This window comes from Schistocerca serialis, chromosome 4, assembly GCF_023864345.2.
Source record: "Schistocerca serialis cubense isolate TAMUIC-IGC-003099 chromosome 4, iqSchSeri2.2, whole genome shotgun sequence".
NCBI classification, from domain to species: Eukaryota; Metazoa; Arthropoda; class Insecta; order Orthoptera; family Acrididae; genus Schistocerca; species Schistocerca serialis.
This window is the reverse complement of record NC_064641.1, coordinates 14,736,713-14,750,933: the sequence shown is the minus strand read 5'-3', so window position 1 is coordinate 14,750,933 and position 14,221 is coordinate 14,736,713.

The window sequence follows — 14,221 nt, the reverse complement described above, 5'->3', positions numbered from 1 at the left end:
GCGTTACAGACGCAATGTGCTGTGCTATGGTTCGGGATGTCACTGAGCGATCCGTCACTGCCATGCGCACAATTTGCCTATCAGCACGTGCAGTGGTGCACCGAGGTGAATGCGATCGACCACGTCGGTCCGTCATACCCTCCTGCATCCAACGGTCACATATCCGCATTACAGTTGTCTGGTTTCGTCCAACACGACTAGCGATTTCTCTGTATGATAATCCACAATCTCGGTAAGCCACAATCCTTCCTCTGTCGAACTCGGATACTTGATCAAAAGATGTTCGCTGTTGTCTACGAGGCATAACTGATCGTCTTGTGAAACAACCACAAGGTAAACACACGTGCCGAACGTACACTCGTCGAAATCGCCAAACCTTAAATGGCGCTATGAGGTGGCGCCACAGGCGCGCGTGATGTGCGTCTGCGCTGAAATTCTAATCAGTTGCATATCTCATCGCTGCAAACTCATGGTGTAAATTTCACTTGATTCGGATGCTTCCTTCAGGGTGTTGCATTTACGGTGGCCAGCAGTGTATTAAGCGCCGAACAAGGTTTGAACTCCGTTGCGGACGTCGCAAGACATCCTGTTCAAGTTCGGTGGTTGATCCTTCCACTCAGTTTTTTTTATTACAGAGGCCAACCGGCTCTCTGGCCGAACACGCTGAGCTACCGTGCCGGCTTTTTAAAATTGACATCTGTCGCGCAGACCACTCAGCTACGGGGAGCGCACAACACTTCAACCATTACGCTAAGACGGCTCGTCGTTTAACACATTTCCTGAAGGACTTTAAACTAGAACGCAAAATACCGACAAACACTGTTGGTATGACTGTGAATTACTAGCGTGAATTACTAGTACAATAGGAAATAAACAGTTACCGCTGTTCTTTATTGCGAAAAAGCGGTTGGTGAGAATGAATTTCCTTGCTATCGCTTGAATTAGGAGGCTTATTGCTTGTTTGGTTTAATTAATAGAATATGAAGCAGTTGGTATAAAGAAAGCCTTTTCCAAACTTTCTTTTATAGAAAGTCTGCTATCAAGACATTGCTTTCGTTCAGTTACTTTATTTATGACTGAACGTTTCTAAAACTGAAGACACTCGTCCGTGCTCTGTACTGCAGTCGAGCTCTGGCAACGTCGTTCTCTGCTCATTGGCTGACTGTGTTTTATGACGTCAGATGCGCAGAACGAACCTAAAGTCGGCCGCCGTCGTAAATGACGCGCACTTTAGCTACTACCTACTCCTATTGACACTGCTCTTACTGCAGCCAACACTGCTCTCTGGTGTGAGATTCTCTTATAGCTTACATATCGCAAGGCAGTGCTTGAGCAGTCCATCGAAATTACACCTGCTCGAGTGCGCTAGCAATAAATTCCTTAGTCATGGACATCTTACCCAATTACTGAACGTTTGTGCGCCTGCCGTCCAACCCGAGATTCCTGCAATGTCGGGAAACTTGCTCTCCGTGGCCATCACCGCTGGTGATCCCTCTCCGTAGGGCTGGGGGCTGTCCCACCTCCGCCGCTGTCCCTAACGCAGGCAGCTGCTGGCGCCGGCTGGCCTGGCACATCCCTTTCCGCCAATTTCGGCGGCGTCGACGTCATCGTCGTCGGCGGCGGCGACGCGGAGGACCGACCCAATCTCCGAGCGCTGCGCTGCGCTCCAGACTCTTTTCCACGTCGCCGCCTCGCGTGCGGACCCTCCCGCCCCTCCCACCATCCACCGAGAACTCACGCCGTCTTATTTTCATTTTCACCCGCCACCGACGTTCGCCACCGCTGCCCGCCTCTCAACGGGCCCGGAACACGAGACGAATGTAAATTTCCGTCCGCTTTTACATATTTGGTTCGGGCGTCGGCGCTCGCCATTTCCTTCAGTTTCGACGCGACACGAACTCCTACCCGCAACTTGCGACTTAGGAAAAACCAAATCCTTCAGAGGATCGAACTCCCATGTATACAACACCATCAAACGTTTGATTACTTCACAAATCGCGTAAAATGTTCGATATAGGATGAAAGTTATTGAACTATATGAAAATAAAACGTAAATTACACTACTGGCCATTAAAATTGCTACACCAAGAAGAAATGTAGATGATGAACGGGTATTCATTGGACAAATATATTATACTAGAACTTACATGTGATTACATTTTCACGCAATTTGGGTGCATACATCCTGAGAAATCAGTACCCAGAACAACCACCTCTGGCCGTAATAACGGCCTTGATACGCCTTGGCATTGAATCAAACAGAGCTTGTATGGCGTGTACAAACTGCCCATGCAGCTTCAACACGATACCACAGTTCATCAACTGGCGTATTGTAACGAACCAGTTGCTCGGCCACCATTGACCAGACGTTTCCAGTTGGTGAGAGATCTGTAGAATGTACTGGCCAGGGCAGCAGTCTAACATTTTCCGTATCCAGAAAGGCCAGTACAGGACCTGCAACATGCGGTCGTGCATTATCCTGCTGAAATGTAGGGTTTCGCAGGGATCGAATGAAGGCTAGAGCAACGGGTCGTAGCACAACTGAAATGTCAATGCGAACAAGAGGTGATCGAGAGGTGTAACCAATGGCATCCCATACCATCGCGTCGGATGATACGCCAGTATGGCGATGACGAATACACACTTGCAATGTGCGTTCACCGCGGTGTCGCCAAACACGGGTGCGACCATCATGATGCTGTAAACAGAACCTGGATTCGTCCGAAAAAATGACGTTTTGTCATTCGAGTACACCATCGCAGGCGCTCCTGTCTGTGATGCAGCGTCAAGGGTAACCGCAGCCACGGTCTCCGAGCTGATAGTCCATGCTGCTGCAAACGTCGTCGAACTGTTCGTGCAGATGTTTGTTGTCTTGCAAACGTCCCCATCTTCTGACTCAGGGATCGAGACGTGGGTGCACGATCCGTTACAGCCATACGGATAAGATGCCTGTCATCTCGACTGCTAGTGATACGAGGCAAGGCGGGTCAACTGCTGTTTGTGCATGAGAAATCGGTTGGAAAGTTTCCTCATGTCAGCACGTTGTAGGTGTCGCCACCGGCGCCAACCTTGTGTGAATGCTCTGAAAAGCTAATCATTTGCATATCACAGCATCTCCTTCCTGTCGGTTAAATTTCGCTTCTGTAGCACGTCATCTTAGCGGTGTAGCAATTTTATAGGCCAGTAGTGTAGTTACAAACTACGCCGTGCACACACTTTATTCAACATGTAAACCTTACTACAGATAATCGGATTTAGACTATGACAGGTTCGATATGCCTGTCATCATTGGCGATGATGTGGCGCAGACGAATAGCGAAATTCTGCATGACCCGCTGAAGTGTCGGGACACCGATGCTGTCGATGACCTCCTGAATGGTTGTTTTTTCAGCTCAGCAATGGTTTTGGGGTTATCGCTGTACACCTTGTCCTTAATATAGCCCACAAAAAGGAGTCACTTGTGCCCAGATCTGGAGAATATGGTGGCCAATCGGGGCCCATGCCAGTGGCCTCTGGTACTCCACCACTGCGAAAATCAAAAATGTTTTATTTGCAACATTTACCTACACCTTCCAGCTATTCCGCACAGCCGCTGCTCCGACGTAGACATCTGTCGAAACGTTGTTCCAGCTTTCCAGTGGCCTCGTCATACAGGACAGTCGCCTATACGTTCTGACAATTTTCTACGCTGGTCTACAGCTCGTTGTCTGTACCAGGATGTTGTCTTCACAGCCAGCGGTTCATGTGAGCAGAGGTGAAACTCAGGGGCAGCCAATTACGGTTTGTTGGTTGGTTGTTTTTGGGGAAGGAGGCCGGACATCGAGGTCATCGGTCTCACCGGATTAGGGAAGGACGGGGAAGGAAGTCGGCCATGCCCTTTGAAAGGAACCATCCGCCAATTACGGGCTCTATTGTGGGTGATCAACACTTTCCATTGAAAACGCTGCAGGAGCATCGAGATAGCCCCTACAAGGTGCGACCGAGAAACGCATGACGGTTATGTTATGTGGACTGCATGACATCAGGCAAAGTCTCTCACCAGGCCCCCTTATTTGGCGGGAGACACTATTTTGTAGCCATCATTATTTGTTCACTGTGCCCTCAGAACTGACAAGACCCAAGGGACGCGATCGCTGGTCGTACTAAGGGCACTTACCAACACGTCTGTGCAAAGCTTCATCGGATTTTCACTGTGGTTTCTATTTCGCGCCCGATCCGACCTTGCTTTCCGAATAGCCCTCGCATTACTCTGCAGCGAAGAGTTATTCAGTCCCTTTACTGACGGCTGGACAACCAGGAAAGATGAGTATTATCCCTGTATGTTACTGCTATGTACATTAATTTATGTGTAACAAGCTCGAAGGTGTTCTTTAATGTGTTTTAATACTCGTATAAGTGTGGAATCAGATGGTAAAATATGCAAAGCTGAGTAATTGAGAAATGTTGACTTTAAATACTTGACGCTTATTTGAGATGTAAACATATGAAGCTCATCACGCTACGCAATGTGATATCCTGAGTAACGTGTCGACCAAACAATACGACTGCGGAAAGAAATCTGTTCTCAAATTTACGTACACTATCTGACTCTGTGACAAAATGACTTCGTGTTAAATGCTGGCCCTGAATGTTGTGACTCTTTGTCAGTTTAGAAAACAATTGCTGTGCCAGAACTATCACCGTAATTACACAACAAATGATCACTGAATAAAACGCATCTGACTTTATCTGTTAAATCCGTTCGAAATCACAATGTAGCGCTTTCATAAAATATTTCACTCACATTAATCCTCTGAATTTATAATGATGTTATTTTCGTTAATGCGCTCTGACAACCACTGCGCCTGACTCTGGATGTGAACTACAATGATAATGGAATTTACGGCTTACCTGTGCGCAATTGACGGCTCGTTTGCTCTACAACGTTGCTTTTTTATGAAATAATAATCTGACTGTCAAAATTAAGTTTCACTCACTGTATTAACGATGTGCAAAGCGAGACGGAATTTCATCGGTATTCAAAAATGCTACTCAGCAAACGACTCGCGATGTGCTAAGCGAGTGTGAAGTCAAATAAAACCGTGAGTGCAAATGAAAAATCGGATATTGATCTCTTTGACATAGAAATAACTACATCGACACTTCACGTTTTAAATGAGCTTGACTTACGTCATAGGAACAATAAAACATTGCAAAAAAATGGCTCTGAGCACTATGGGACTCAACATCTGTGGTCATAAGTCCCCTAGAACTTAGAACTACTTAAACCTAACTAACCTAAGGACATCACACACATCCATGCCCGAGGCAGGATTCGAACCTGCGACCGTAGCGTAAAACATTGCGCACTTCTCACTCACGAACTAATTCGCATAATATCTCTTCCGCATTTATCACTGCAGTGAAAAACAGAACCACATAACTTCATTACAAAAAAACATTACTGAAAATCTAAATCATGTTATAACAATCAGCATACTAAATAATTACAAATATAACATAGCAAGTTAGCTTTAAATGTTAACTTTCCTCACTCATACAATATTGTAATCCTTCTGCTTAATATCTCTGTTTATACACCATATTACAAAAATTGCTCCAAGTAATAGTCTCCACTCCAGGGCGCGCCAGCTTCCGTCCATTTCAAAACAAGTACGTTTCCATACATACTTGCTACTAGCACACTCTCATTCTACTCTGACAAAGTAAAGCTAACTTCCCTGACCAGTATTTAAAGCCTCGAACATAGTTCCAGAGTGCATAATTACACTGAAGTGACGAAGAAATTGGTATAGGCATGTGTATTCAAATACAGAAATATGCAAAGAAGCAGAATCCGGCACTGCCACCAGCAACGCCAATATAAGACAACAAGTGTCTGGCGCAGTTGTTAGATCTGTTACTGCTGCTACGATGGCAGCTTATCAAGATCTAACTGAGTTCGATCGTGGTGTTATAGTCGGTGCAGGAGCGATGGGACACAGCATCTCCGAGGTAGCGATGAAATGGGGACTTTCTCGTACGACCATTTCACGAGTGTACCGTGAACATCAGGAATCACATAAAACATCAAATCTCCGACATCGCTGCGCTCGGAATAAAATCCTGCAAAAACGGGGCCAACGACGAATGAAAAAAATCGTTCAAGGTGAAAAATGCGCAACCCTTCCGCAAATCGCCGCAGATTTCAATGCTGGGCCATCAAGAAGTTTCAGCTTGTGAATCATTCAACGAAACATCATCGATGTGGGCTTTCGGAGCCGAAGGGCCATTCGTGTACCGTTGATGACTGCACGACAGAAAGCTTTACGCCTCGCCTGGACCCGACAACACCGACGTTGGACTGTTGATGACTGGAAACATGTTGCGTGGTCGAGCGAGTCCCGTTTCAAATCGTATCGAGCTGATGGACACGTACGGGTATGGAGATAACCCCATGAATCCACGGAACCTGTCTGTCAGCAGGGGACTGTTTGAACAGGTGGAGGCTCTGTAATGGTGTGGGGCGCGTGCAGTCGGAGTGATTTGAGACCCCTGACACGTCTACATACGATTCTGACAGGTGACGCGTACGTAAGCATCCTGTCCGATCACTTGCTTCGATTCATGTCGATTGTGCATTCCGACGGACTTGGGCAATTCCAGCAGGACAATGCGGCATCCCACACGTCCAGAATTGCTACAGAGTGGCTCCAGGAACACTCTTATCAGTTTAAACACTTCCGCTTTAGCATATCTGGGATGCATTGCAACGTGCTGTTCAGAAGAGATTTCCACCCCCTCGTACTCTTACGGAATTGTGGACATCTGTACAGGATTCATGGTTTCAGTTCCCTCCATCAGTACTTCAGAGCCGTGCGGTTCTAGGCGCTTCAGTGTAGAACCGCGTGACAGCTACGGTCGCAGGTTCGAATCCTGCCTCGGGCATGGATGTGTGTGATGTCCTTCGGTTAGTTAGGTTTAAGTAGTTCTAAGTTCTAGGGGACTGATGACCACAGATGTTAAGGCCCATAGTGCTCAGAGCCATTTGAACCATTTTGAACTACTTCAGACATTAGTCGAGTTCACGGGACGTCGCGTTGTGGCACTTCTGCGTGCTCGCGGGGGCTGTCCGCGATATTAGCCAGGTGTACAAGTTTCTTTGGCTCTTCGGTGTATAAAGGACAATGCTAAACCAATAGTATAAGGCTTGAGAATACTCCAGAATGAGATTTTCACTCTGCAGCGGAGTGTGCGGCAATATTGAACTTCCTGGCAGATCAGAACTGTGTGCCAGACCGAGACTCGAACTCGGGACCTTGCCATTTGCTCGCGATAGGTAAAGGTCCCGAGTTCGTGTTTCGGTCTGGCACACAGTTTTGACCTTGAGAAAATTTATCAAATACACTCCTGGAAATGGAAAAAAGAACACATTGACACCGGTGTGTCAGACCCACCATACTTGCTCCGGACACTGCGAGAGGGCTGTACAAGCAATGATCACACGCACGGCACAGCGGACACACCAGGAACCGCGGTGTTGGCCGTCGAATGGCGCTAGCTGCGCAGCATTTGTGCACCGCCGCCGTCAGTGTCAGCCAGTTTGCCGTGGCATACCTAGCTCCATCGCAGTCTTTAACACTGGTAGCATGCCGCGACAGCGTGGACGTGAACCGTATGTGCAGTTGACGGACTTTGAGCGAGGGCGTATAGTGGGCATGCGGGAGGCCGGGTGGACGTACCGCCGAATTGCTCAACACGTGGGGCGTGAGGTCTCCACAGTACATCGATGTTGTCGCCAGTGGTCGGCGGAAGGTGCACGTGCCCGTCGACCTGGGACCGGACCGCAGCGACGCACGGATGCACGCCAAGACCGTAGGATCCTACGCAGTGCCGTAGGGGACCGCACCGCCACTTCCCAGCAAATTAGCGACACTGTTGCTCCTGGGGTATCGGCGAGGACCATTCGCAACCGTCTCCATGAAGCTGGGCTACGGTCCCGCACACCGTTAGGCCGTCTTCCGCTCACGCCCCAACATCGTGCAGCCCGCCTCCAGTGGTGTCGCGACAGGCGTGAATGGAGGGCCGAATGGAGACGTGTCGTCTTCAGCGATGAGAGTCGCTTCTGCCTTGGTGCCAATGATGGTCGTATGCGTGTTTGGCGCCGTGCAGGTGAGCGCCACAATCAGGACTGCATACGACCGAGGCACACAGGGCCAACACCCGGCATCATGGTGTGGGGAGCGATCTCCTACACTGGCCGTACACCACTGGTGATCGTCGAGGGGACACTGAATAGTGCACGGTACATCCAAACCGTCATCGAACCCATCGTTCTACCATTTCTAGACCGGCAAGGGAACTTGCTGTTCCAACAGGACAATGCACGTCCGCATGTATCCCGTGCCACCCAACGTGCTCTAGAAGGTGTAAGTCAACTACCCTGGCCAGCAAGATCTCCGGATCTGTCCCCCATTGAGCATGTTTGGGACTGGATGAAGCGTCGTCTCACGCGGTCTGCACGTCCAGCACGAACGCCGGTCCAACTGAGGCGCCAGGTGGGAATGGCATGGCAAGCCGTTCCACAGGACTACATCCAGCATCTCTACGATCGTCTCCATGGGAGAATAGCAGCCTGCATTGCTGCGAAAGGTGGATATACACTGTACTAGTGCCGACATTGTGCATGCTCTGTTGCCTGTGTCTATGTGCCTGTGGTTCTGTCAGTGTGATCATGTGATGTATCTGACCCCAGGAATGTGTCAATAAAGTTTCCCCTTCCTGGGACAATGAATTCACGGTGTTCTTATTTCAATTTCCAGGAGTGTATACAAATTAACTCATATTTGTCGCCCATGGGATACTGTGAATTATCATAGCAAATAGAAGAGCGACCTTTCAAGTTTCGTATTCATTACTGAAAGGAAGCATGACATAGAGATATAATATTGAAATTTATAAACGAACTGGCAGCAAGCGAGGCGTTACAATGTCCTGCCCGCAACTGACTCCTCGAGGAGAATCGAAAGCCGTTACTCCACATACGGTACCCTGGCACGGAGTAATAACACGCGCAGCCGGCGCAGCGCTTTAAAAGCCGAGGGCGGCCTAATGAGACGCAGGTTGGCCCGGGTCCGCGGCCACTTCGTTACGTCCCGGCCAAATCCTCTGGCGGTGCACCGGGCTTTTTGGGTGTGGCCCACCTGGTTTCATTAGGAACGGCACGGGCCACACGGCGGCTGCGGCTGCGCTAATTTCGGATTCCCCGCCGCGCTTGTGTGTGTGTGTGTGTGCGTGTGCGTGTGTGTGTGTGTGTGTGTGTGCCTCCGCGGCCGCCGCCGCCGCCTGAAGGAAAGCTGATTACAACTTAATCCGGCGGCCGGCCGCCTCCCACAACCGCCACTTCCGGCTGTTCGTTTAATTACTGGCCGGCGCGACGGCCGTCCGGAAGCAGCAGACGCGCGTGGCTCACACTGCAGGGCGAGTATGCGTACTGCCGGCAGTGCTGCGGAAGGGCAGACAGCACAGGGGCCCCCGTGAGCGCGAAGCGATACCGCACCAGAGCGCCGTCTGCCGGCACATTCCACTTGCTGTATCTCGGTCGGTCACTACAGTAGTTCGTAGATTAGGAGGCAGGACACAGACCAGGGTAACTGGGCACACAACAGAATATAAATGCATGGTGCTACAAGTGAATAGTCACAGACAGTTATTTGTCTTGTGAGAAGCAGTCCTGTAGAACGTAAGAAGCACTTCCAGTCTCTGAACAAGGTCTTTACACAATTCAACTGCAAATCATCTTTCTGACTCTCGAATGCTGTTCTCGTGCAGTTTTCCCGAGAGGTGGGCGAGAGAGAAGGGGGGCGGGGAGTAAGGAGGGGGGGGGGTGCCTTTCTCATCTGCGTGTACTGCCACGCAGGCACCATGCGTCGGGGTCCGGAGATACTAGCGTACGCGCTGAGACAGGCCTTTGACGGCCAGTGCGTGAGTGATGTCTTACGATGACACCACGCCATTCCTTTGGTCATACAGTGTGCCGAATCTTTCACTGCCGAATCTTAGCAGGATAGCCGAAAGCAAAACAACATACACTTTACTGAAAGGATCACTCCAAAGGAATCCTTCTGTTAAAATTGCGGACACAAACATCAAACGAGCACGCATTACGCGCTATCTTGGGGTACACATAGATGAAGAATTGAATTTCCACGAACACATAAGGCTGACAACAGACGAAGCAGAAAAAATACTCCACAAACTGGTGAGGATAAATTCAAAACAGTACAGACTAACTCTACCAGTCACACGTACATACCACTGTGCGCTCTTAGAATCAGTACTCAGCTTTGCAGCTAGCACGTGGGCACATAGACTGAACGTGGTCGCCAACAAAGCATCGGTCAGACGAGGGCACAGAAGTGTCCTACTTAGGCTATCTGGAGCCTTCGGTACCATCTCAGCGGATGCACTGTGTGTGGTGCTCGGAATATGCCCCATAGATATCACGATCAAATACAGAGCTGCAAGGTACTGGTGAAAGGTGGGGAGACTAGATAAGGTACACACAATAACCGGTGCGCCCATAGAGACGATACGTCACCTTAAAAGTTGGCGTTTGGATACGTGGCAAGGTGAGTGGGATGTAAGTGATAAGGGACGTAGACCTCACGACTTCCTCCCTGACATAAGGGAGCGGTTGAGAATGAGACATATCGATCCCAGCCGCGGTATGGTACATTTCTTAACCGGGCACGGACCTTATCCCACGCACTTAAACCGCGTGAGTCTGAGGCAGACACCTACATGCACATGCTGGGAAGAAGGTTCCCCAGAACACACTGTCTTTTTCTGCGGGCAATACGAGAACAATAGACATACACTACACTTAGATTACACAGATATAGAAATAGATATATACACAGCAATAAGAGACGAAGAACAATGGGCACAATTAAACGCACTGATAAACAGTATTTCAAAAACAACACATGAAAAGTATATGCGGACACGACATTACAGACATGCCTATGTGCAGCGTAACAGCAATCTCCAGAGGGTGGACAGCGATACCCACAGTGACAGCGAAAATAGTGACAATGAGGAGGAACAGGAGGAGGAAGCTGAGATGTGACAGTAAATAAGCATAAGGTGCTGGCAATGTAGCCAAGAAAACACCAAATGCTGTACAAGGATGCGCACCTAATGTAGTTAATACATAGGATTAGTAACAAATAGGATAAGAAACATTATTTCTCTACTAATAACCATTTGTGTGTGTGTGTGTGTGTGTGTGTGTGTGTGTGTGACTGGCGGTCAACGGCTCGATGAAACCATTCCGAGGTATTCACCGTCAATCACACTCGGTGATGGTACTAACATATCTCTCATCTATCCTATCTTCTTTTTATATTCTTCTCAAAAACAACAAAATTTTATTTGTATTTCAACCTCAAATTATTGTTATTCTGAATCATTCTTTGTAAATGTTATAGATAAAACAAAGGAAAGAAAACTGTAAAAAGATGAAAAACGAAAATTGTAAGATGTACGACCTGTTTTAAACATCAGGTAACAGGTCTATAATTTGGCAATAAATAAAATAAAAAAAATAAAAAACAGTGGTCTTTACTAATTCATCGCCTCCTTAGCCGAATGGTTAGCATCGCTGCCTTGTATGCGGGAGGAATCGGGTTCGATTCCCGGTACCTGGTCAGACTTTTCTACAGTAAGGGGGTCAGGAACGGATTTGGCCCAGCCTCGTAACGCCAGACGAAGATCTGCCTGAATAGAGAACTAGCGCCGGCCGCACTGGCCGTGCGGTTCTAGGCGCTACAGTCTGGTACCGCGAGACCGCTACGGTCGCAGGTTCGAATCCTGCCTCGGGCCTGGATTTGTGTGATGTCCTTAGGTTAGTTAGGTTTAAGTAGTTCTAAGTTCTATGGGACTGATGACCTTAGAAGTTGAGTCCTATAGTGCTCAGAGCCATTTGAACCATTAAAGAATTAGCAGCAGCGTCCGGATACATCTACTAGCAATAACGGCTGGAGAGCTTTGCGACACGCTCGTCACGTGTCCCACAAACACAGACCGCTACACGTACTACGTTATAGGAAGCAATGCGCCAGTCGGAATAGGGTTGGGTTGTTTGGGGGAAGAGACCAAACAGCGAGGTCATCGGTCTCATCGGATTAAGGAAGGACAGGGAAGGAAGTCGGCCGTGCCCTTTCGAAGGAACCATCCCGGCATTTGCCTGGAGCGATGTAGGGAAATCAACGGAAAACCTAAATCAGGATGGGCGGACGCGGGACTGAACCGTCGTCCTGCCGAATGCGAGTCCAGTGGGCTCACCACTGCGCCACCTCGCTCAGTGGTCGGAACAGGCCTAAGACCTGATCCTTGTGTGGTGTTTCCTTATTTCTTAGGTAGGCGTTCAGTAAGCAGTGTAACACTTATTTTCTGAAAACTGGTTGGTTTTGTCAGGACTCCAAAACACCATATTATTCCCCACTCTTTTAGCTACAAACAGCTAGTATCCAATAACCTCCGTTCAAAGGGACGCCCTTATGCGGTATCACTGGGAGGGCCCGTACGCCCACATGGTACCATTCCACTGCTCGACGTTGGAACCAACGTCTCGCTCCATCAATAAATCCCCCACCATCCAAGTACTGCTTCTCGCGGAGTGCGTCCCTCATCTAACCAAACAGATTTCGGAAAATGCGAGATCTTTGCTGTACAGTGCACGAGCAAAATCAGTCCACTAATAGTTTCTGAGCTCCTCTCTGGTGCGCAGACTTGCGTTGTCATGGAGAAGGAGAAGTTCCTTAGCATTTTTGTGACGACGAACACACAAAAGTTGTTTCTTCATTTCCTTGAACATAGCACAATACACTTCAGAGTTGATCATCGCACCATGAGAGAGGGCATAAAACAGAATAAATAAGCCCTCTGGAGTCCCCGACGACCGTCGCCATGACTTTACCGGATGAAGGTGCGGCTTTGAACTTTTTCTTCGGAGGTGAGGGTGGTGTGGCGCCACTCCATAGATTGTCGTTTGTTTCCGGTTCGAAGTGATGAACCCATGGAGGTAAGAATAGAGGGAGACGCCGTGACGTCACAGCTGCGAAGCTATGTGAAGCCGAGGGTAGCCATCTCAATCCGACCAAAACATTGCTGCTGTAAGCTTGTGCGCATAGGCTTGTCGCTCGCTTTTGGAAGGATTTTGCGCTATTATGGTGACTTGTGTGGTGTTCGGATGTACGAATCGTTCTGATTGTGATGCGAAATCGAAGGGAATAACATTTCATGTGTAAGTTGCCTCGTTAAGTGTGATTTTAGAACTTCATTGTGAATGAACGTGTGCTACATCGGTACTTGTACTATAGCGTGTTGTATGATTTTAGATTTCCTAAAAATGAAAGTCGGAAAGCTCTGTGGGAGAATGCCGTGAGGAGGAAGAATTGGCGTGCGTCTAAATGGAGCACTATATGTTCTCAGCATTTCCGAGAAGAGGACGTAGACCGAACTTCCCTTTCAACAGTAAGGCTCCGAGAAAATGCTGTACCATCAGTTTTCCCTACACACCCAAAACATTTGCAAAAGGTATGTTAATTCAAAGAATTAAATTCTTAGTTTTCAAGTTCACGTTTCAGTATAATACGTACGTATCGTCGATAATCCAAGTGTTGAGTAACTCACTTTGTCTTCATCATGTACCAAATTAAAAGCTAACACTACATTAACTGGCGTAAAGTATAGGCCTAAACAGGACACTGTGTACATTTGCCATTCTATGTACCGTATTTCAGTAAATATTGGTGGTAATGAACAGTGTTTCCCAGTAGTGTAACGTAACTGAAATGTTCCAGTACGTATTACAAACAAGATGTATTTATGGGGCTTTGGAGGGTGGGTATAGCTAACTTAGTTTTCAGTTTCTATTATTTAGTTTGTGATACACGTTTATTACTGAATTAACAAAATTGTGTGGTTTACATTGAAGGCTAGCTATTCGTAATATTACATTAAAAACTATTTTTAATCAGAAGAAACGCGGAATTTCGCCTTTACGAGATTTTATTTTAAACAAAAACTTTGAAACAACCAATCTGATAACTTTACATGCGTATATGGTGCAATTAGCGACTGTAATACACGCAGCGCTATAGCACACTGGCAATGTTTTGGTCAGAGTGTCATGGCAGCGAGCCACGCCCCCATGGCTTCAAAACGTAGTACGGCT